This window comes from Lathamus discolor, chromosome 10 (assembly GCF_037157495.1).
Source record: "Lathamus discolor isolate bLatDis1 chromosome 10, bLatDis1.hap1, whole genome shotgun sequence".
NCBI classification, from domain to species: domain Eukaryota; kingdom Metazoa; phylum Chordata; class Aves; order Psittaciformes; family Psittacidae; genus Lathamus; species Lathamus discolor.
The window spans coordinates 236,168-256,681 of NC_088893.1; the positions used below are offsets into that span (position 1 = coordinate 236,168).

A 20,514-nucleotide genomic window follows, 5' to 3' on the forward strand; every position below is an offset into this window, starting at 1 on the left:
TTTGTTTAAAGGGGTGCTCACGTTCCCTGGAAATAGGTCAGGGTTCTGTATTTTCAGGGACGAGAACCTGGCTGGGCTGGATGTCAGATGTTTGGAGCACTCGCAGACTTCCCTGTGCGAGGCCATTCCTCATCCCCATCCTCTCGGCCCGGTTCCGGGGCTGCCCTGTGTCCTGTTGCTGGTGCCTGGAACGGGATGGTGTCAGGTCCCAGACAAAGCAGCCTCTGGCTGCTCTTCCCAGGCTGTGCATGGGATCGGTGGTCAATGAAGTGGAAATGAATGTTCCTGGCACGTTCCAGGCAGCGTGGGGTTGCGCGAGGAGGGCACGTTCAAGGCCAGGTTGGACGGGGCTTGGAGCAAGCTGCTCTAGTGGAAGGTGTCCCTGGCCGTGGCAGGGGGTTGGAACTGGATGAGCTCTAAGGTTCTTTCTAAGCCATTCCATGATTCTATGATCACCTCTCAGAGATGTGTGCCTCCCACCAAACAGTTTTGGAGCTGGTAGTCATTGGGCACAGAGCTTTTAAGAAAGAAATGCCAGTTTCCAGTGGGGTGATAGTGCTGCCCGCAACAAATGAGGACTGGAATGAGGCTGGTTCAGGCTCCCAAAAGCCACAGACCTCCTGTGGATCCTGTGCAGGTGCTATACCTCTTGTACTACTGCAAGCCTGGGGCAGGCAGGGCAACGCAGGAAGCTGCTGGAGCATTTGCCTTGTGCCATGTCTCCTGTGTTGGCATTGCGGTGGGATGAGACGTGAGGGGGTCTAAGGGAGCTTCGCTGCTCGTTGCTGCAGTTGTGTCCAGTGTGGCACTGAAGGAGTGTTTCAGGGGTAAATAGGGATGTCGGGTGTCTGATATATAACAATTTCTGGTGGTTTTGTGCATCGAGGTTGAGATGTTTCTGTGAGTTCAGAGCTCGGGGTGGCTCTTGTCACCATCCCCCAAATTCACAGCAGGCACAGGCTCTGATGTTCTTGAAGCCCAAAGGAGCAAGAAACATTGCTGATACCTGAAATCTGATTCAAAAAATGCCTTTGTGCACTGAAAGGACTCAGCCTCTAGGAAAGTTACTCATCTTCCTCTTCAGCTGAGATAACACCATTCCTCGCGGCTGTCCTTCCCCAGCCCTGTCACACACTCTCAGCTTGGCCAGGCAGCCGGAGCCCGAAAATCCTAGCAACAATGACATTGTTTTCTCTACTTGCACCTCTTCAGGCTGAGCAGAACCGATGACACACCGTGGAGTCGGCAGCAGAACTGGTATTGATGCCATCTGCAGAGCCGCCTCCTCACCGTCTTCAAATGAAATCTACTGAACTGATTGGTTGGTTCTTCTCGGGGTGCAGGGTGCTCGTGGTGGGCACCATGGTGCCCAGGCAGGAGCCCAGGGTCCCCCCAGCCTGGGGGATGCTCTTTGTGTCTCACACCAAGTGTGGGTGAGGAGATAGCACATCTTGTCCCTTTCCTTGGCACATGCTGTGTGCCACAGGCTCCTTCCAGACATCGCGTCCTCCCCATGAGCAGTTTCCAGCAGCAAATGTTCTTGTGACTTCCCTTTTTTTCCACTCTTTTTATCACAGGCTGCTTCTGATGTGGGAGACAAAGGCTCAGCTCTGCTCTGTCTTCAGAGAGATGCAGGCTGGGTGTCTTGCAAACCCTCTTAGGCTTTATGCTCCTTGGGATGCTTGTTTCAAAAGTCAGTTTGGCTCTTTGTATTTAGCTTAAAGTGCTTCTTGGGATTTATGTTCTTGCGTGCCCAGGTTGACCCTGGCGGGGGAGAGAGCTTCTGGCCTCATAGGGAAGTTAGAAGATAGGCCAGTGTCATTTTACAGCATGGAAAAAGCAAAGGGAAACACCACAGCTTTTGCTTTCCAGTTTTGGGGGGGTGTTGTTGTGCAGAGCCACAGGGCTTTGGATGCCTGTGGTGAGCAGGGTGGTCTGGTCAGGGGTGATGAAGGAAGCCAAGTCCTACAGCCACATCCCACCGGTAACAGGAAATGCCCTGTGTGGTTCTCCCTCCAGAGCCCTGAGTTTGGGCCTGAGAGCAGTGAATTTGGGCTTTTAAAGTAAATGATGGATTCTAAATGTATAAATTCTGGGGTTTGCATTTGGAAGAGGACTCGCTGCATGTCTACAGCTAGAAACTTGGGGAGTAAAACTAGTGTAAAAGCCAAGATTGGCGTGAGAGACTTCCAGAAGAGGTAGGCAGGCAGGCAGTCACGCAGCACACCAACTCCCATGAAACCACTCGTCCCACACACAGGGGACACAGCACAGCCCCAGAACGCTGTTGGGGTTGTAGCACACTGGTGGGCATCCTGCACTGCCAGCCACAGCACAGGAGGACATGCACAAGGTGACACACGTGGGAAGCATGGTGCCTCTGGCCTCCTCCTGCAGAAACAGCCTTGCAAAATTACAGCTGGGAGGTGGAAATGAAACAGGGGAGGGATGAGTCTGGGGGCAGCTCGGTTTAAGCACAGTGCTGTGCTCAGCAGCCTCGAAGCCAATGACAAAAGGTGAACTTTAGAATCACTGAGTGCTTCTGCTGCTGGGAAGGGAAACTGGGCCAGTTGAAGGGTTATGTTCCCCGCTGTAGTGGGCTACTTTTGCTTAGTAAATGATTAAGACCTGCAAATACTAAAACCAGTTAAAATAAACCAAAAGCAACCCGGCCCAAATGGCCCCATGAGCAGGCAGCTCTGCTTCAAGCCAGCCCCAGAGGAGCCCATTTTCTTCTGAGAGTATTTTTCTAATTCCCTCGTGTGGGATTGATGCTTTCAAATTGTTGGCTCAATTTTCGCATTTGCAGCTTTGCACTTGACTAAAAGAAATGGCTCTAGGAGATGGGTTATCCCAAGGAGCTTATCTTCTTCCCTCAAGCTATGGATTTATTTTCCTCTGCATGCATGGTCCTGCCAAGCACTAAGGCCAGTGCAGGCATGGGCTGATGGGAAGCATGCCCCATGGCCATGGAAGCAGAAGCCATCGCACAGCAGCAGTGCTCTGGCTTGGTAGCATTTTAAGCATCACAGCTTTGGCTTTCCCACCCCAGGAGGTCCCTTGCCTCGTATGCCCAGCATCCTCATCCCTTGGGCTGGTGGTTTGGGGTTCAGCAGCATGCCAGGGCAATGGAGAGTGGTTTCTCAGCAGCGGGTGCCTCTGCTGCCCCGGCTGAGTGTGGGAGAGTGCTTCCAGCTCTGTTTGAGCTGGCAGCAGTCAACCAGCCCTGTGAGTGCTGGCCATGATTATTGCTGCCGCCGCTTAAGAGAGGGTGCGTTTTCCGCTCTCGCGGCAAGGGCAGGAGCCAGGAGAAGCCTCTGCAGCCGTGCCAGGGCTGAGTCACCCTGGCTGGGAGGAGAGGAGTGTGCATGTGTGTGGAATTAAACAGTCAATCATGCTTTCAGGAAGCCTGACATCATGGCTGATATTTTTATTTCCGGATTCCCAGCTTCGACTCTTGTGGCACGCTTGTTCCTGACATCCTGACCGCAGTGACGCCACGCTGGTGCCAGCTCCATCCCACCTCCATCCGAGAGCCCCAGCTCATCCCTGCCCAACATGCGAGGGGGACATTTTGGCAGTTGATTTGCTTTGCAGCCCCTCGATCACCCAAGGGCAGGTGGGTGCCTTGTCCCCTTGGCTGCTGGGTTCCCCTCGTCATCCGTGCACAGGCCCAGTGGCTGCAGTACTGCAGAGGTTCCCAGGAGCAACCTGCCATGGCAGGGAATTGTGTGCAGATAAGAACTGTTGTGTGGGAAAACTCAGGAATGGAGGGAGCCTGCTGGAATGGAGTGACTACATGAGCCTCTGTCCTTGGGCAAGAGAGAAAACGAGAGCAAAGTCGAGCTGCACCATTATAAAAATGATATGAAAAGAAGTAAAAGGAAGCAGATGGCCCATGGTTTGGGAAGGATGAGAAGTGGTGTTTCCCCTTGGTGAACCCTCAGTGGCTTAGCATGAGGTTTGGGGTCAGCCGGGGGGCTGGGCCACTGCCAGCAGAAGTGTCCCCAGCGGTGGTAGCCCTGGCTGGGGACCCAGGAGGGACCCACACAAACATGACTGGGATGTGGCTCGCATTGTGGGAAGCTGGAGAGTCCCCCCTGAGCTCTCCCAGGGTTATCCCAGCTGGGTTCCAGGCACTGAGGGAAAAAGACCATTGCTCAAGATGTTAGTGTACACATCAGGAATGTGTTTGCTCCTGAAGCCCCAGCCCCTGGAGCCACGGGAAGAGGAGAATTGCAAAGGCATGTGGGGGGAGGGGGTGGGGGGTGTGTGCTGTTTGTTTTAGTTTTGCCTCCTTAGCCCCTGGTTTCTGGATCCAAGCCCAGTGACAATGTAACACCTACTAAAGCCACTTGAGAAACCTGGTCTAGTGGAAGGTGTGCCTGCCCATGGCAGGGGCATTCACCAGGGTTTCTGGCTCAGCATCCAAACCGAAAGGAACTGAGCAATTGCACGCGTTCCTCCTTGGTGGAGCCAAGAGCTGTTCCTGTCATGCTTTGTATTTGCTCTCTGATTAATGTAGGATAGATTCTCTTTTCAGGGAAGAGACTCGGAGAAACCAACAGCAGCGGGTGAAGTATTTGGCAAACAATTCCTTCGATGTGGCGCGTAGGTAGCGCTTGATGTATTTGCGAGTTATGCATAGCTAAATACATATATCTCACTCCACGTAATGTTTCCACTCCTTTGCAGGCTACCTGCAAAACACAGACACTAGCAGAAGCTGTAAATACAGTGATGACACCACTGAATGAGCCTATTCTCTAAAGCTTTTTGATGCAAAACATTTTTGTGTTTTCCAGGGAAAGACAATGAGATTTCGGTCCTGGCTGGCCCATCCTGCGGGCAGGGATGTGGTCCACATGGTTTGGGGTATTGATACACCCAGAAGAATAAGGTGTCCTGGCACTGTAGGTGTGTGTTGGTAATTGATGGCAAAGTTTTAGATCTTTGAGGGGGTTTTTGGTGCTGGCATCAAATTGGGAGTTGTGGCTTGGCTGCTTCTTTCAAGACAACAAGATAGAGTGATTCTGGGAAAGAAAGCTACAACAAACAAAACTTTTTGTCATTTTGAGTTCCTCTCTTTCTTAAATGGAACTAAATCCGTCTTTCTTGAAATGGGGATATTCCCTTTTTTCTTGTTTAGGAAGTGTTGGAACAAGAGCCTGGGACTTTTGGAAAGAAAAATCCTGCTGCTTTTTCTGTTCCCCTGTCCCTTCCAGCTTGACTCCCCTGTCAGACCAGTCCCTTTTGTCCTTGGTTGCATTTCTCTTGCTAGAAAAGCCTCAGCAGGGTCAGTGCTGTATCCTCCCACTTCACAGAGACATTCCCAACCCAATCCATCCATCCCAACACTGCACAGAAATGTGCTGGGTTCTTCTTCTTTTTTTTTCTCCTGGGCCTCCCTGCCTCAGAGTGGAGGTTTGTGGAGGTTTCTCTAGTTTTCCTTTGCTCAGCGCTCAGGAGAGAGAAAGAGGAAGGAAACCTGCCACTGCTCGGCTCAATGCTCAGTTAAAAATAGCCGGGCCGGCGTTCCCATCCTCACTTCCCCCAGCCCCGATACTCCAAATACGTCACCAACTATCCCTTTTTGGCACATTTCTGTTTGGCCCCTCCCCGTGTTTGGGTGCTCTGGAGCCACCTGGGGAGTCCAGAGCGGATGGGGATCCTCCCCATATCCAAATTGTTTTCCATCTGAGGCCCATCCCCACCCGTTTGGGGTTTACCAGCTCCCAGGAGCTGCGGTGCTGTCTCTCCTGGGGCCATTCAGTGGGAGAGGGGCAGAGGCTGCCAGAGCCAGGGGTCACACACACAGAATCACACACACAGAATCCCAAGGATTGGAAGGGACCTCAAAAGATCATCTAGTCCAACCCCCCTGCAAGAGCAGGGTAACCTACAGTACATCACACAGGAACTTGTCCAGGCGGGCCTTGAATATCTCCAGTGTAGGAGACTCCACAACCCCCTGGGCAACCTGTTCCAGTTCTCTGTCACTCTTACAGTAAAGAAGTTCTTCCTGATGTTAACGTGGAACTTCCTATGCTCCAGTTTACACCCATTGCCCCTTATCCTATCACTGGATATCACTGAAAAAAAGCCTAGCTCCATCATCCTGACACCCACCCTTTACATATTTGTAAACATTGATGAGGTCACCCCCCAGTCTCCTCTTCTCCAAGCTAAAGAGACCCAGCTCCCTCAGCCTCTCCTCATAAGGGAGATGTTCCACTCCCTTAATCGTCTTTGTGGCTCTGCGCTGGACTCCTTCAAGCAATTCCCTGTCCTTCTTGAACAGAGGGGCCCAGAACTGGACGCAGTATTCCAGATGCGGCCTCACCAAGGCTGAGTAGAGGGAGAGGAGAACCTCTCTTGACCTACTAACCACACCCTTTCTAATGCACCCTAAGATGCCATTTGCCTTCTTGGCCGCAAGAGCACATTGCTGGCTCATGGTCATCCTCCTATCCACCAGGACCCCCAGGTCCCTTTCCCCTTCGCTACTTTCCAGCAGGTCACCCCCCAACCTGTACTGGTACATGGGGTTGTTCTTCCCCAGATGCAAGACTCTACACTTGCCCTTGTTAAATTTCATCAAGTTTCTCCCCGCCTAACTCTCCAGCCTGTCCAGGTCTTGCTGAATGGCAGCACAGCCTTCTGGTGTGTCAGCCACTCCTCCCAGTTTTGTGTCATCAGCGAACTTGCTGAGGGTGCACTCAGTTCCCTCATCCAGGTCATTGATGAAAATATGAAACAGCACCGGTCCCAGCACCGACCCCTGAGGGACTCCACTAGTCACAGACCTCCAGCTAGATTCTGCGCCATTGACCACAACTCTCTGCCTTCTTCCTTTCAACCAGTTCTCGATCCACATCACTACTTGATCGTCGAGCCCACACTTCCTTAGCTTATCTATGAGGGTGCTGTGGGAGACAGTATCAAATGCCTTACTGAAATCAAGAAGAAATACATCTACCGCTCTACCATCATCCCTCCACCTAGTCACTTCCTCATAGAAGGCTATAAGGTTGGTCATACATGACTTCCCCCTCATAAAACCATGTTGGCTGTTCTTAATGACCCCCTCATCCTTGATATGCCTAGTGATGGAGTCAAGAATAACTTGTTCCATCACCTTTCCAGGGATGGAGGTAAGGCTGACCGGTCTATAATTACCCGGGTCCTCCTTCTTGCCTTTCTTATAGACTGGTGTGACCTTTGCCATCCGCCAATCCTCAGGCACCTCGCCCGTTTCCCATGACTTACCAAAGATGATGGAGAGTGGCCTAGCAATGACCTCCGCCAGCTCCCTCAGCACCCGTGGGTGCATTCCATCCGGACCCATCGATCTACAGATGTCCAGATTGCATAGCTGATCCCTAACCCAATCCTCATCTACCAAAGCAAACTCCTTTGTCCTGACTCCTTCTGGGGCTATAGAAATCCGGGGCCCTCGGGGAGAGTCTGCAGGAGTAAAGACAGAGGCAAAGAAGGCATTCAGCACCTCTGCCTTCTTTATATCCTCTGTCTCCAGGGCACCCACTTCGTTCACCAGTGGGCCTATATTGCCTCTTGTGTTAGTTTTAGTTGCTATGTATTTGAAGAAGCCCTTTCTATTGCCTTTAACCCGACTAGCAAGATTGAGTTCCAAGGAGGCCTTAGCTGTCCTAATTGCCTCCCTACATCCTCTAACCACTGTCCTATATTCCTCCCAAGCGGCCAGCCCCTCCTTACATAATCCATAGATTCTCCTTTTCCACTTGAGTTTGCCCAGCAGCTCCTTGTTTAACCACGCCGGTCTCCTAGATCCCTTACTTGATTTCCTACTCATTGGGACGCTCCGATCCTGAGCTTGGAAGAAGCGGTCCTTGAATGCTAACCAACTATCTTGAGCCCCTTTACCGCCTAGTACACTTTCCCATGAGACTTCCCTTAGCAGTTGACTGAAGAGGCCAAAGTTGGCCCTTCGGAAATCCAGAACTGTGGCTTTGCTAGGTATTCTATTCCTCCCACACAGGATCCTAAACTCCACCATCTCATGGTCACTGCAGCCAAGGCTGCCATTGACCGTCACCGCTTCGACCAAACCCTCTTTGTTGGCGAGTACTAAATCTAGCAGCGCTGCTCTCCTAGTTGGTGCGTCCACCATTTGCATTAAGAAATTATCATCAATGCATTCGAAGAACCTCCTAGACTGTGAATGACTGGCTGTGTGAGTCTTCCAGCAAATATCGGGGTAGTTAAAATCCCCCACGACGACTAAGGCATGTAGTCGCGAGGTTACTTCCAGTTGCCTGTAGAAAGCCTCATCAACTCCTTTATCCTGATCAGGAGGTCTGTAATAGACCCCCACAACTGTATCACCCGTGCCAGTCTGTCCCTTAATTCGTACCCACAGACATTCCACTTGCTCCTCATCCGACCCCGGACAGAACTCAATACATTCTGGTTGCTCTCTCACGTAAAGAGCAACTCCACCACCTCGCTTCGCTGACCTATCTTTCCTAAAAAGGACATAGCCATCCATGACCACATTCCAGTCATGTGAACTGTCCCACCATGTCTCTGTAATTGCCACTAGATCATAACCTTTAGCCCGCACACAGACTTCTAACTCCTCCTGTTTATTCCCCATGCTGCGTGCATTGGTGTACAGGCGTTTCAGGGAGCCAGTCCTAGTACCCTTTTTCCCCTGCGGGACAGGGTCTAAAAAGCTATCCTTTCCCACAAATGGAACAAGAGATTGATAGTCCTCCTTAGCCCGCCATCCTTCAATCCCTAGCATGCTCCTCTTGGGCTTGTCCCCAACAGGCCCAGTTAAATCCCCTCCCCCCTTCATAACTAGTTTAAAGCCCTGTCAATAAGCCCTGCTAACTCCTGCCCCAAAACCCTTTATCTTCTCTGGGACTCTTGTATCCCGCCTGTCACCAGCAAACCAGGTGTCCGATACAGCTGCCCGTGACTGAAAAACCACGAATGTTTGAACTCTGCTCCCTCAGCCAAAGAGCCAGGAGTGAATAATTCTGCTGGGCCTCTTCAGCACCCAGCTTTGAAGGGTGACACACACATTGCTGTCTCTCCTCACTTTCCTACCTCAAAGTGCATTGAATCCAACATCTTTGGTGCCTCCTCTTGGCTGAGCACAGCAGAGTAAAGCACGAACGTTTGAACTCTAATCCCACAGCCAAAGAGCCTGGAGTGAAAGATCTCTCTCGTCATCTTCAGCACACAGTAAGCTTTGCAAGGGTGACACACACTTTGCTGTCTCTCCTCACTTTCCTACCTCAAAGTGCATTTGATTCCAACATCGCCGCCGCCTGCTCTCAGCTGAGCACAGCAGAGTAAAGCACTAATGTTTGAACTCTGCTCCCTCAGGAAAAGAGCCAGGTTTGAAAGTTGTTGCTGGGCATCTTCAGCACACAGTGAGCTTTGAAAGGTGACATGCACATTGCTGTCTCTCCTCACTTTCCTACCTCAAAGTGCATTTGAATCCAACTTCTCCGGTGCCTGCTCTAGGCTGAGCACAGCAGAGTAAAACACGAACCAAGCTACATATGACACGGACTTCTGGAGTCACCTCTTAAATTCTAGCCCTGCTGCATGCATTCCAGTGGCCTTATCCGAAAAGTGAAGGTTTCCCATGGATATACACTGGTTTCAGTGCCTGCTTTTACTTTTGCATCTGAAACACGCATCTCAGGCCCCAAGTGTCTCCTTGTAAAGCTGAGATTTGTCTTGGTACCTACTGATTCTAACTAGTAGTGTTTATCAGTGAAGGTGCTTGTGCCTGCCAACTCTAGTATCTCAGTGTAGAAGCTTATTTACCTTGGGTTTGGCTTGAGGAAAGGGTTGTTCAGGGAAGTGTGAGCGAGTTGATGTCTTTCTGTATTTACGTACGGCTGGAAGTTGTTTCCAGTGGTTCCGCCTGCTCAGGGAATGGTTAATTGGGTAATTTGAGTAAATACAAACAGTATGGTTGTGAAGCTGTGGGAGAGTGGGGAGCATTCCCTGTGGCAGCTTCATTTGAGGCTTCAGCACAGTGGTAAATCTAAGGCATTCAGGTGAATCTGCTGTTAAATTTAGTGTGGTCCCAGGCACTGGGATGTAAGGGAGGTCACAACCATCATGTTTGTGAAACACTGTTTTTTCAGCACAAGTTAATTAAAAGTGTTTTTCTTCCAAGAGGTCCAAATGAGGCTTCTATGTCCCATTAGGTCAAGACCTGCCCTCTTCAGCATCTTAAACCTGCAGTGACTATCTGCAAATACATGAAGGTGCCCCGCTATAAACTATGGGCACATTGGAGCAGAGGAAGGCTCTGATTCAGTACTTTGCTTTTTTAATGATGAATGTGGTTTCTTGCAACCAGAAGTGACTTGTGTTGGATATCAGCTGGGGAAACCAGCAGCACAAGCAGCCTACCCCGTTTCCAGGGGACAAACAACAGCCACAGCGATGGGAGCCTATGAAAAGAATGACCTGGACTTTAGGCAAAGCTACTAGAGTGTTGGAAAACAAATTAGTATATGTAAAAGGGGACACTTTTCAATACTTCAGGAGATCAGGCTGGATAATAACTATGAATGTGCATTGGTAAAATGGCCTGGAAAAACAGGAACTGTGCTGAGCTTTGTATGGGAAACAGCAATCTGGCCCACCTCTGAATTTCAAAGAAGGCAATTCTGATTCAAGTGAATAAGAGAGAAACCCACTATGAATAGGGAAGGAATTAAGTAAGAGGTAAAGGAAGTAAGATTAAAGCTCATTCTTTCCGTGATGGTTAGGTCTAATTGAATCGGGTCTATTCTGCAGTAATCGTGCCTGATTTTTACCTCATAAATAATAATCATAAAAAATCATAAAAAGTTGATGCGCAGCTGCAACAGTGTGGTGGGGCTCATAAATGAGTATGCAGTCTAAGGAAGAAGAAACCCCTAAACCCCCCCCCCCCCCGAAAAAAAACCCTTATTTCCTCCAAGTGGAAACATCAACAAGCATTGCTGATAAACAGACGGAAATCTCAGGTTTGGAGTGGTCCTTAGCATTTAGAGAGCCATTCTTTTTACATTCAAGGGCCGAGAATGCTTGTTTAGATTTAGGGAAGAGGGGAGAATTGGAGAAAGGAAAACAGGACTGTCTTGGAGACAGAGATCTTTCCACCTAAGTGTTACAGAGTTTGCTGTGGAGTTTCTCCTTACAAATGCTTTCCTGACAATTTTAATTGGTTTTATTCTCTTTTTTTAAAGCTGGTTTCTTGCTTCCAATCCCCACTTCACTGCCTGACTTCCCATAAATATTACTGCATTTTTGTTGTTGTTAACATTTGCAGTGCAAATAACAAATATTTAAGCTTGTCTTGCAGGGAAAAAGTCAATTTTATTAAAACCAAAGGAATATCAAATTAAAGTGCTTGCAAATACTTCTCAGCGATACCTTCTCTCAGGCTTATTTCCAAAGCACTTTGTTAGCATCTCTTAGCACCTGTAGCATCAAACAGGCTTACTCCAAGCCACTTTGAGACCTGCATTTGCACGTGGGTGACTGCTAGATGAGATGCTTCATTTTGTAGGCACGGTGTGGACCACGTCCGGCAGTGAGTGTCCCTCTCTTCACCATCACTGTTGGGGCTGGGGAGTGTTCTCCATATCTGGAGATAACTGCTCCAGCTACCAGCAGGCTGCTCCGGGCAGCACTTGGCCGGGTCGCGGTGTCCCAGGGACCGGCTGCTTCCCCTGGGGCCGCCGGCGCTATGGCAGCCACAGAGGCGTTTGCTCGCTGCCATCTCTGAAGCGGGGTTTGCTTTTAGAGGGGAGCAGGGAGCAGGATGGAGTAGTCCCAGCACCCTGTCCAGGCGAATCTTAACAATATCCAGTGCTGGGGAATCCACCATTTCCCTGGGGAGATTATTCCAAAGGCTGACTGTTCTCATTGTGAAAAATTTCCCTCCTGTGTCCAATTGGAACGTCCCCAGGAGTAACTTGTACCCAGCGTGGAGCCTATTTTCCCTAAAGGGCTCTTGCACATAAGCTTTTCCTGGAGGGGAAAAAAAGGTAACAGTAATTGGAGTAAAAAAATAAATTAATTGGAGTCATAAACCAGGGGGTGCCCTTGGGGATGAGCCTCAGTTAACCTCAGCACACCCCTGACTGCAGCTCTGTATGGCTGGGGTTTTTAATGTAGTGCAGGTAAGACAGAGCAATGGTTTGGCTCAGGGCAGCCTGGCTGTGCCTGGGGTCAGGTCCATGGTGAGCTGGGAGAGAGGGACCTTACTCATGCAGTCACTAGGTTTCTGAGTAAGGACCACCAAAGCTATTCACTGCTCTTCATAGGAATATAGCCAAAAGGATTCAGTCACATCCAGACACAGAGCTGCAGTTCTCATTAGCTTTGTCTTTTAAATTTCTAAAGCCCTCCTCTGCTGAAACAGTCCATTCCAAAGAGAGAGGGGTTTCTTTTAACAGTTCACATAGGGGTCTTACCAGAACACTAGAATCATGCATCCAAAGCCTGCATCGTCCAGTCATTACCAGGAACGTCCGGAGCAACTTGGTGGTCGATGGTCGTGGAGTTTGACAAATGGCTTCTTTTCGAGCAGTTCCAAGTTCTCTCTGTTCTCCTGTTATTTCATATCCTAGGTAGGAAACTCAGGTTTGGATTAGTTGGGCCTTTTGTCTGGATACCCAATAACCACTCAGTCCCAGAAAACTCAATAATCCCACCATTCACTGGACACGTTCTTCCTTTGTTTCTATGGCAATTAATAGGTCATCCACATCTTGTAACAGAGTCCCCGTCTGAGTGGGTGGTTTCCATGATTCTAGTGCCAGTGCTGATTTTGAAAACTCGCTGGACTGTTTTTAAACCTTTGAGGTAATACTGTCCAAGTTAATCGGGTTTTCCTTACTGTGTCAGGATTTTCCCATTCAAAAGCAAATAAATTCTGGTTTTCTTTGGCCAATGGTAAACAAAGAGTCCTTTAAATCCAAGACGGCAAACCATTTCTGATTATTATTCAATTTAGTCAATAAGGTATACGGATTAGCTATTACTGAATTAATATCCTCTACAAATTTGTCGATTGCTCTGAGATCTTGAACCAATCTGCAACTTTATTTCTTTACCGGCAAGACAGGAGTATTATATTCCAATTCACATTCAATTAATAATTTATATTTTAAAATTTATCAATGATTTTTAATTCCCTTTCCCTGCAATTTTAGGGGGATATTGTTTTATTCTAATTGGGCAGCCCCCACCACCCTTTTTATTCCTACTTCAACAGGCAAAGCATTTTTCGCCTTACCTGGAACTTCACACGCCCATACTCCCAGATATACCTGATTAAGGATTTCTTCTATTTCAGGGAGGTCCTCCTGTTTGCTTTTCTGTTGAATTAAAGAGAAACTCAAAACTGCATTTAATTGATCATTTTTAACTCTTAATTCCATTTTGCCTTCTTTAAATGTTGCGTCTCATCCTAAACATTTCGGAGAATTTAGCATGCATAAAATTTATGCATTCCCATTTGTTTTCCCAATTTGTAGTTTAAGGGTTTCAGAAAGAACGCCTCCTTTTTTTTTTTTTCCTCTTTTTCTTGGTGACCAGTAGCTCCCAAATCTGTAACAAATTCTTTTCCCTCTGATTTAATGCCGCATAAGTTGCTCCTGTATCCACTAAAATTCCACTTTATTTCCTCTAGTCCCTAGTTTTAATTTAACAGGTGGATCTGCTAGGGTAGATTCCCCAGGTCCCCATCAGTCTAGTTCCAATTCAGCCACCGGAGCCACCCCATGGCACTCCCCCCAGGGCAATCTCTCTTCCAATGTCCAAACTCCCCACAGCACACACAGATCTGGTCTCATAGGAGACGAACCCACTCCCCCACCTCCACCCGACATCCCTCCACCTCTGCCTCCCCAGCACTCATCCCACGCTCAAACACAGGAACTGCCCGAGCTCCCCTCCTTGCCCTCTTGGTTTTCCTTAGCATCTTTCCCCAGTATCACAATCTGAACAACATCTCTCCAGCTTAGCTTTCAGTTTTTCCCTGCCCTTTTCCAAAGCCAAAATTAAGGGATCTGGCAGAGGTATATTAATTTCACATTCCGTCTGTCACTTGGGGTCGTTTCTTAAAGTGAAAAACATATCTGCATACATTACTTATCCCATTTTCCTTGCCACCTCAAAACAACATTAATTGCAACAATGTATCATAATTCCAAGTTCCATTTTTAGGATATTTTTCCTGATCTTCCAAACTATACAAAGGCCACCATCCGTCACAATATTTTTATCAACCTTTTCTCATTTACCGAGCCCCCAGGAAACCCTCCCAGTTCTTTCAAACGTGCCAAAATGCACCCTAAAGGACTCTTTTTCAAGATCTCTCCCCTCTGCTGATTTCCCATTATCAATCTCACGTTCTCACACACACACACACACACACGGGATCCCACAGACACACTCCACACAGTTACAACACTTGAGACAGAGACTAAAATTGTATCAAACTAACAACAGTTATAACAACCTGCCACCGATACCAAAATCACAAGACCAAAATCATCACTATAATGAGCCACAAAATAGACACTCCACAGTTACAACACTTGAAACAGAGATAACAATTAATAATACATTTATAACAGTCTGTCACCAATACCAAAATCACAAGACCAAAATCATAACTATAACAAGCCACAACGTAAGTCAAATACCAGTAAAATCCAAAACCTTTTCTACAAGACGCCCACCTCGTCTTGCAGGACCTCAACCACAAGATGCCCTCTGCTTCTTGCGATTGTGTCCTGGGTTTACCAGGAGCCGTTTTGCTCCTTCTTAGTAACTGGTTCAAGCTCTGTGTTTTGACTTCCAGCCTGGGCAGACAGCTGATAACACCGATTGGTTTTAACTGTTGTTAAGTAATGTTTATTCTGGCCAAGGACTTTGTGAGTCTCATGCTGTGCTGGGGACGAGGGGAGGCCGGGAGGAAGCAGAGACAGGACACCTGACCCAAACTAGCCAAAGAGGTATTCCGTACCACAGCACGTCATGCCCAGGGAGGTAACTGGGAGTTACCCGGAAGGGCACTCTCTCTCTTCGGGGGGGTCGAACTCGTTCGGCGGTGGTATCGTATTCTCTTGTTATTTTCTCTTATCAATATTATCATTGGTGGTAGCAGTAGTGATTTGTGTTGTACCTTGGTTGCTGGGCTGTTCTTATCTCAACCCGTGGGAGTTACATTCTCCTGATTCTCCTCCCTATCCCACCGGGAGTGGGGAGGGTCGGGGGGGGAGGGGCGAGTGGATGAGCTGTGTGGATCGGTTTAAACCACGACAGATTGTATATGGGTAAAACCAAAATCTTTCTTGCAGGACCCCAACCACGAGATGCCCTCTGCTTCTTGTGCGTATACACCGATAAAATGCAAAACCTTTTGTACAAGACGCCCACTGCGTCCTGCAGTGATACAGGGTTAATAAATGTACATGGGAACAATACAGGGGATTGTATAAGAGAGTTAGAAGAATTCCTTGCTTAAACAAAAGTATTGTCTGTTGTAAACACCTATCATGCTTACTAAACAGAACAAGGCACAAACTACTGATAAGGGGAGGAGACAGAGGCCTGATTCTACTGATAAGCAACTATTGACAAGGAAATGCGAATGTCTGGGTCTATTGATAAGGGGGAGAAGCTGATGATTTATGGATGAGGTACCGACTAAACCCTAAAGCCATGCGCGAAGATTAAAAGGTGAAAAGTTTAAGAAGAGGAAGACTCGTTTACTTCATCTTGAGGATCCCTGCCCACAGGAGGAAGACTCATTTACTTCATCTTGAGACCCCTGCCCATGACCAGAGGGGGCACTGCGCAGGCGCAAAGGACCTTCTAGCTCATTATAATACGAAGCGGGGACACATACTAAATACGTATAGGCGTATCAGTAATCTAATGCATATGTATGCCTTAAGGGAATAAATGTAAAGGAAAAACGACCCTGGGTGTGCATGCTTTGGAGGAACGATCCCCATGCACCTCAGCGCTGAATAAAGCATACCTACTTTACAACTTTAACGAGTTGTGGAGTCAATCCGCGTATCAACCCAAGTACCAACATCTAACTGGCCTCAGCAGACAGACGCCAGACCAGACCAAAGAGGTCCTGGGGAAACCATTTCAGAAGAACACAGGTAACTGAAATCACTTCCAGGGACCAGGGTCAGGACTGGCTGGGAGCAGGGACACAGGAGCCAGCACATACCGAGCTGGCCGCGGTGTAACTGCCAGGCACACTTGAGGGACTCCGGCACCGTGTGGTGGCAGCGAGTGGCAGCAGCGAGGACGGGCCTGGTGTCACCGGGCAGCCACAGCAAGGCCGGGCTGGAGCTGCCACACAGCCGGAGCACCACAGCCTGAGCTGCTGGGAGAGACGGGACAGAACTGGTGACACTGGTGACACACACACAGGGACACACACGCAGGAGTTGCTGCTGCTGCCCAGCCCCACATCCCCATGCCAGGCACTGGCAGCACTCTGGGAAAGCTGGACGCATCCCCACAGTCATCACTGATGGACACAAGAGGTGAGAGAGAGCTCATGCACTGAGGAGGGGAGAAGTGGGTGGGATCAAAGGAAAGGCCGAAGAGGGCTGGGAGGCCCATTTTCAGCCTCTTCTCTCTTGTTGGCCTCCCCCCGTTTCTGGGATAAGGGCAGGAGAGGACCGGGAGGGAGGCTGGAGCTGCACGTGAGCCCTGCCTGCCCCCAGCTCCTGCCCATCACTCACGGACAGCAAGGAACCGTCAGGGGCTCGGGGAGATTTCTAACCAACCTCAGCCCATCCAATGCAGCAGCTGCAGCAGCAGCAGACACAGGGCGTCTCCTGCTTTGTGACTCCCAGCAGAAAACAGTCCTGGGAAACCAATGAGCACCCAGGATTTATCAGGCAAAGCAATTCCAGAAGGGACCACAACAAAGCAATTCCAGAAGGGACCACAACGTGCTGCCAAAGCCTCATCTGCTGCAGGTTTCGGCCTCTCTCTGGCCTCCCCACTTTGAATACCCCATTCCTGGGCAGAACTACAGAGCTATGGGACAGAGAGAAAAGTGACCCTGGGTAGAGGCACAGGGAGTGGAGGAATCCAGGCATTAGGTCAGTTCTAGAAGAGCATCAAAACACTGAGGAGGAGGATGAGGGGGATCTCTGCTGCTTCTGAAGGACACCACCAGCACGGAAGAGAATCCAGCCAGGGTTAAATCTTAGCCTGGAGATCATGGGACCATTTCTCAGAGGGAGATCTGTAACAGCTCCTCAATGCAAGGGCAAAACCTTCCAAGCATTAAGATGTGAAGCCACACAGAGCACCCTGTCCTGGTTATCCATTCCTGGAGGGCAGCTCTCAACCCAGCAGGATTTAACAGCACTTTGGTCTCAAATGCACAGAAATGTGGCACCACTGGGGAGACACAGACTCGGCGAGCTTTGCTTATCGAAGACTTGTGATTTTCCGCCATGCTCTCTCAACACTGCAGCTATGGCTGCCCAACCTGCTTCTCCACTCCAGGGCTGAAGATTGCAGAGCTCTCGAAGTTGGCACTAATGTTAGCATAAGAATAAATACATAACCACCGGAATGGTTATATGAGGTGCTTTATTGCAGCGCTGGGAAACCAGGGGCACTCGCCCAAATCTGGCTTCGACCTCGTCACATCGTGTTCGCAATTTATACACTAAAAATTTGGTCACTAATACACATGCAACACGGATTACATCATTAACTAATACATGTGCAGCACCTTTCTGCTCTTTGCATATACACCAACCATTGTGTGGACGCCAGCATTCTCTTATTCTCACTTGACTACCCTTGGTGTGTCCATAATTTCTGCTTCGACAGACTTTCACAATACTTTCTTAAATCCACCCATATACCCTTCACCATATATGGTTATGTTGGCTCTTGCCACCAAGCCTACCATTGTTAACATTGGCTACTGAATAACTATGGTACAAAACTACAAACAATACTGCAAAATTACAGTATTTCCAAAGCCACACTATTGATTTATAAATTGTTCAAATATAATCATTTCTACTATTTATATAGTTATCGTAAAAAATTCGCCCCTTTTTCTAACACTAACAATAAAATCAGCTATTCCATGCTCTCAGACAACAACTCGCCGGGCAGGAACAAACTAAACCAGAGGCAGCTCTGGGGGAAAAGCCTGGAAACAGTTTCCTAACAGAACACGGTCTGAGGTGGGGACGTGCCCCTTCAGCAAAGGCTCACGAGGTTCCTGGCCTCAAGTCACCAGCAGCTTCAGCACTGCACAAAGATTCCAACTTGGAAGTGCCAGATCTGCAGCCACCAAAATGCAACCCCGGCTCCTGGCAGCTGCAGGAATCAGCCACCACGTCACAGACATGGACCTTTGAGATCATCGAGTCCAACATTAACCCGGCGCTGCCGAGGCCACCGCTAAACCCCGTCCCCAAGCGCCACGTCTACACATCTGTTCAACCCCTGCAGGGATGGTGACTCCACCACTGCCCTGGGCAGCCTGTTCCACGCTTGACAACCCCTTCAGTGAACAAACTGCTCCTCATCTCCAGTCTAAACCTGCCCTGGTGCAAACTGAAGCTGTTTCCTCATGTCCTGTCACTTGTTCCTTTGTGAGAAGAGACCAAACACTGCTGTGAAGCCCACGAAACTCCTTAGAGATGCTGACTGAGCTGCAACACCCTGAAAGACTCCCGGATTCTCGCTACAGACTGAGGAACTGGGGCACCAGAGAGCTGACACAGCCCAAGCCAGAGTTACCAGGCACCTGAAGATACACCACAGCACTTGTTCGTCCCTTTGGTGGTCTCCAGCCAGGCAGAAGATGAGGTTTTGTAGAACAGCCAACGCTCAGTCCTGGAAGAACACTTTCCAGCGCACACACACTGAAAATTCAGTACAGGAAAAGGAACTCTCCACTTCTGATGTGCAAGCTCAAGCAAATGAAGAAAAGCCACAGCTAGGGAAAAGCAGGACTTGGCTAAGTTCCAAAGCCAATACGCATCATAAAGAAAGGACTTAAGTCCTTGAACCAAGCACTACGACTCACAAAGCATCAGCCTGTTCTTTAGGATGCACAGGAGAGGAGGCTCTGCCCAGGTTTTGCTATCAAGAAACCCCAACAGGGAAAGGAAAAGAGCAGCCACCTTGTTTGCCCACGCCTGGTGTCCTCAACACAGGACCCAGAGCTCACCTCCAAATCCCTTTCGCAAGTGGCCTCTGCCCGGGGCAGCTCAGCCCTGCTTCCATCTTTCTGCACATGTTCCTTTCATCTCATCTTCTGCCAGTATCAAAACTCACCAGAGAACACACAGAGGCAATGGTGAGTGACCCAGATACTGAACCTCATCACTGAGACCTCCTGCTCCTCTGCTGTCGTTGCTGGAAACAGACACCACCGACAGCACACAGAGAAGCCTCGAATGAAAGCTTCCCAAGAGATCCTAAACCTGAGAGGAGCTGCAGCAACCCCAGAGGCTTTACATTCTGGCTCTGGTTGACCATGAAGGCAACAGCTCTCCCACCAGGAATCAGGTCTGGGAACAGCCAGCTCTTCCCCTTACCTTTATGCTTTTATCACCTTTATCCTGCCCCAGAGCCCACCAGGCAGTGGATGAAAGCCAGGAGCAGGCTCAGATCCCCCACGAGCAGGAGGAAACACTCCAATGTGTTGTGAGCTGAGGAATTCCCTTGAGAGGGAGGCCAAGAGACAGGCTGCGAGGGGAAGAGTGTAATAAGCACATCAACGTATTGGCTTTCACAAATCATAGCCGTTGCTATGTGGCTATAACCGCTGTGAGTTCCCAAAGGTCGCTAAAGACACAAGATTAGACAAGAAGCTGAAAATGGCCAGAACTCTTGAGCAAAAGGGAGTCACATAGAAAAACAATTTATAAAGGTAAAAGAAAAGGGGGGGGGGGAGCTTGGTATAAGAAAAGCCAGTGCCTGAAAAACATAGGGTTAACGTACTTTTAGCCTAACTTAGGTCGAAAATAAAGAACAATGTTTGTGTTGTAAGTCTGTGGAATTTAGTGGCCCCACTGAACATGAATGAATGATTTCACACCATCCTTCTACTTATCAGTTAGTTTAGAGACAGTGCCTCCCAAACATCTGCTAGCTTGGGATACTCCTTATCTGCCCATCCTGCAATAAATTTTGCAGGAAGGTCACACTCTCCCAAATCTTTTCCAGCTATCAGAAGAATTACAGATATGGCTGCTTTCAGCTAGTTTTGTGATTACTGGGGCATCCAACCGTGCCAAAGGTGAAAAGTACACCGCGAGGAAGACTGCTTAGTCCATCCTCAAGACCCCTGCCCACAGTCACTGGAGAGCAGTGCATAGACGCCAAGAGGTGGAGACTAATAAGTTCCTGCAGCTAGTTATAACATTCCCCGCCTATACGCCTCCTGCTCGGAGCTTCTCCGCTGCCTCCAGCGAAGTC

General features: G+C 49.0%; 1 long non-coding RNA gene across 1 annotated transcript; it reads left to right on the forward strand.

Moving 5' to 3' along the window:
• Positions 1-15,071: 15,071 nt before the first annotated feature.
• Positions 15,072-16,074, forward strand: LOC136019966 (uncharacterized). Its single transcript, XR_010615137.1, has 2 exons — positions 15,072-15,130; positions 15,378-16,074. It is a non-coding gene; the product is annotated as an uncharacterized LOC136019966 (long non-coding RNA).
• Positions 16,075-20,514: the final 4,440 nt, after the last annotated feature.